This window comes from Silurus aristotelis, assembly GCF_946808225.1.
Source record: "Silurus aristotelis genome assembly, chromosome: 23".
NCBI classification, from domain to species: domain Eukaryota; kingdom Metazoa; phylum Chordata; class Actinopteri; order Siluriformes; family Siluridae; genus Silurus; species Silurus aristotelis.
Window position 1 is genome coordinate 633,591 of NC_139596.1, and position 5,000 is coordinate 638,590.

Sequence of the window (5,000 nt, forward strand, 5' to 3'; positions counted from 1 at the left end):
AGGAGGGAACAGAGAGGAGGAGAGATCAAAGAGGAGGAGAGATCAGAGAGGAAATACAGAGTTAATACACTACAGACAGTATTGGTTATTTGTCTGTGTCTGAATTGCTCTTTGTGTTATTACATTTATTTGTCTCTTCCCTCTTTCTTCCTGCTCTTTCACTCTGTTTAGTCTCTTAATATATATACACTATATATACACTCTGTGTGTGTGTGTGTGTGTGTGTGTGTGTGTGTGTGTGTGTGTGTGTGTGTGTGCGGCTTGATAAATCAAATCAGCAGTAACAGTACACTTTCTGCAGCGTTGCCTCCTGTTGTATCCAACCATTTGCTTGATGCACACACACACACACACACACACACACACACACACACGCGCGCGCGCACGCACCCACACGCACATATGCGCACACACACACAAGTGCTCTCACACACACACACACACACACACACACACACACACACACACACACACACACACACACACACAGAGCCACACACCAGCACGCACATACGTGCGTGCGCACACATACACACACACACACACACACACACACACACACACACACACACACTTGCTTCTTGTCCTATACTTTACTGGTTGACAAAGCGTATAAGTGTGTTGCTGCAGGAATGACTGTGTAAGAGCAATGGATTAGAAGTCTCAGTGTTACAGAGAGGACACACACACGTCTGATCTGGGAGGACAAAAATCCAATCCAATCACATACAACCGTCTCTTATTTGATCTAAAGCTAAACATGCAGTACGATCATTAATGCACACATCCTTCAAACTCACACACAATCTTAGACTCAGACTCACACACATCCATCAGACTCAGACTCACACACATCCATCAGACTCAGACTCACACACATCCTTCAGACTCAGACTCACACACAATCTCAGACTCAGACTCACACACATCCTTCAGACTCAGACTCACACACAATCTCAGACTCAGACTCACACACATCCTTCAGACTCAGACTCACACACAATCTCAGACTCAGACTCACACACATCCTTCAGACTCAGACTCACAAACAATCTCAGTCTCAGACTCACACATATCCTTCAGACTCAGACTCACACACAATCTCAGTCTCAGACTCACACACATACTTTAGACTCAGACTCACACACAATCTCAGACTCAGACTCACACACATCCTTCAGACTCAGACTCACACACAATCTCAGTCTCAGACTCACACATATCCTTCAGACTCAGACTCACACACAATCTCAGTCTCAGACCCACACACAATCTCAGACTCAGACTTACACACAATCTCAGACTCAGACTTACACACAAACTCAGATTTTAACACAGACAGAGACTCAGACACAGACTCAGACACATCCTTCAGACTCAGACTCACACACAATCTGACTCAGACTCACACACAATCTCAGACTCACAGACATGCTTCAGATTCAGACTCATACACATCCTTCAGACTCAGACTCACACACAATCTCAGACTCACCCACATCCTTCAGACTCAGACTCACACACATGCTTCAGACTCAGACTCACACACATGCTTCAGACTCAGACTCACACACATCATTCAGACTCAGACTCACACACAATCTCAGACTCAGACTCACACACATGCTTTAGACTCAGACTCACACACAATCTCAGGCTCAGACTCACACACATGCTTCAGACTCAGACTCACACACATGCTTCAGACTCAGACTCACACACATACTTCAGACTCAGACTCACACACAATCTCAGACTCAGACTCACACACATGCTTCAGTCTCAGACTCACACACATCCTTCAGACTTACACACAATCTCAGACTCACACACAATCTCAGATTTTAACACAGACAAAGACTCAGACACAGACTCAGACACATCCTTCAGACTCAGACTCACACACAATCTCAGACTCAGACTCACACACATGCTTCAGACTCAGACTCACACACATGCTTCAGACTCAGACTCACACACATCATTCAGACTCAGACTCACACACAATCTCAGACTCAGACTCACACACATCCTTCAGACTCAGACTCACACACAATCTCAGACTCAGACTCACACACATCCTTCAGACTCAGACTCACACACAATCTCAGTCTCAGACTCACACATATCCTTCAGACTCAGACTCACACACAATCTCAGTCTCAGACTCACACACAATCTCAGACTCAGACTTACACACAATCTCAGACTCAGACTCACACACAATCTCAGACTCACAGACATGCTTCAGATTCAGACTCATACACATCCTTCAGACTCAGACTCACACACAATCTCAGTCTCAGACTCACACACAATCTCAGACTCAGACTTACACACAATCTCAGACTCAGACTTACACACAAACTCAGATTTTAACACAGACAGAGACTCAGACACAGACTCAGACACATCCTTCAGACTCAGACTCACACACATCATTTAGACTCAGACTCACACACAATCTCAGACTCAGACTCACACACATGCTTTAGACTCAGACTCACACACATGCTTCAGACTCAGACTCACACACATGCTTTAGACTCAGACTCACACACATACTTCAGACTCAGACTCACACACAATCTCGGACTCAGACTCACACACATGCTTCAGTCTCAGACTCACACACATCCTTCAGACTCACACACAATCTTAGACTCACACACAATCTCAGATTTTAACACAGACAGAGACTCAGACACAGACTCAGACACATCCTTCAGACTCAGACTCACACACAATCTCAGACTCAGACTCACACACATGCTTCAGACTCAGACTCACACACATGCTTCAGACTCAGACTCACACACATCATTCAGACTCAGACTCACACACAATCTCAGATTTTAACTCAGACACAGACTGAGACGTGGTGTTTTGGTGTGTAGCTACACTCAGATCCTCCACACTGAGTGTGGGTTTGAGTGGAATGTAAATCGTATGCTGAAAGTACTTTGTCTGAAGTAAGCGCTGTGTAGAACCTCAGGAACAATTCAGGTGGTGCGGGACGTGATGGTAGATTCCACCTGCTGCAGTCACGTGATATAAACAGGAAAGAACTTCCTCCACACGTCTGTCTGTCTCAGTCTAACGTTTACTGCTCCAGCAGAGTCTGGAGTGTGTTACGCTACTATTACCTAACAAACATCTCACACACATTTACACACTCCAGAGCTGCTTCATTCGACACCTGAGAGGAACACACCACCGAGGAGAAGGAATAGAAGAAGAAAGAGGAAGAGAAGAAGGAGAAGAAGGAGTGAGAACTCACCTCACGCGGAGAACTTTCTTATTCCTGCATTTTGAGCTCGGATACGGAGCGACGCCGCTGATCACACCGCTCTCACACACGTTTCAGTCTCACTCGCAGAATTCAACAGATCCACACACACACACACACACACACACACACACACACACACACACACACTGTTTCCTCGTCTCCAGAATGCTTCCTCTCTCTTTCTCTTGCACGCTCACTTCAGCTTGTTGCTCAGAGCAGGTCCGCTCTATCGACTGAGTGTGTTCTCTCTCTCTCTCTCTCTCTCTCTCTCTCTTTCTCTCTCTCTCTCTCTCTCTCTCTCTCTCTCTCTCTCTCTCTCACTTCCTCCCTCTCCCTGCCATCTGCTGTCTTATTCTCCTCTGTTTTCGTTCTTTTCTTCTTTATAATTAGAAAACACTGGAACCATCTCTACTCCACACATCACCTCGCTCCCTCTCTCTCTCGCTCCCTCTCTCTCTCTCTCTCTCGCTCCCTCTCTCTCTCTCTCTCTCTCTCTCTCTCTCTCGCTCTGTGCAGTAATGATGGAGGGATGAGTGCACTCTGATCCTCGGTGCGACTCCGTGGTGATGAAGTGATGAATTAAACAGTAAAAGGAGGAAATTTGAATCTGTTCACTCGGTGTGTGGAGCTGATCAACACAAATCATAAATATCCTCAACAACACACTGCATTTACACACACACACACACACACACACACACACACACACACAGTAAGACGTGTTCACTCATTTCTCACTGTTCACTCATGAATTATTGTGTAATGTTTAATGAAAGGGTGCCAATAATTTTGTTATATAGGAAACTATATATCTGTGAAATGTGTACGCTGAAACCACGAGGAACAAACGTGTAGTTCACCTGGAGGTGTTCAGTCTGGGTGACGTGAAGTGGGCGGGGCTACAGTCTGATCAATAGTTCCTGAGGAGAGCTGTGGGGTTACAACTCTCACAATCACTTCCTGTTTACTTCCTGTTTTTATAGCGTGTGCTGTAAGAAGTTCAGGTGATGTCGGGTTGTGTTTATGGTTTTACTCTTGTTGGAGCTGACGGAGTGACTTTGATCTCGGGTCTGAATTTCGAATCCTCGCTTTGGAGTGTCAGTAGTTACAGCATCGTTCCTTCACAATCCACCAGCTAGTCGTTAAAGATCAATTTATTAACCAGGTGTGGAGATAAAAGCTGCGTGGTTTCCTTCCAGTGATGATGATGAGCTGGAGGAGAGTTGAGCTCGGAGAAGAAGCTCACAGGTCTGGAATCGTGCGTTTCTAAAATAAATATCCCATGAGTCATTGTGATTCGGTGTGATAGTCCTCAGATGAAGCTCCGAAAAACATCTCGGTGGAAACGCTGAATGATTGTTTCTTAGAAATAATACTGATCACTTCTCCTGCACAGCTAGCTGCCTCTAGCGCCACCTTCCTGACTGATGGACAGATCAGAGTGATGGAAAGACTGAAAGCTCAGTGCTGACTCACAGTAACAAACAGGCACAAGAGCACAAATTCAAATGTAGTTTATGATCAGTAAGATGGTGAGTGTGTGTTTGTGTGTGTGTGTGTGTGTTTGTGTGTGTGTGTGTGTGTGTGTGTGTGTGTGTGTGTGTGTGTGAGGAGTCAGCGTCAGGTCGTGACCTGAGTCTCACACACAGGCGTGAGTTTATTTCCAGGATTCACAGCGATACGAGTCGTTCCTGATGAGCTATAGTAA

At 45.6% G+C, this 5,000-nt stretch overlaps 1 protein-coding gene across 1 annotated transcript in view; it reads right to left on the minus strand.

The window, feature by feature from the left end:
- The window catches only part of unc13ba (unc-13 homolog Ba (C. elegans)), a gene marked incomplete at its 5' end in the record, with an annotated part of 63,464 nt that overhangs the window by 30,123 nt on the left and 28,341 nt on the right, over window positions 1–5,000 (minus strand). The window lies entirely within an intron of this gene.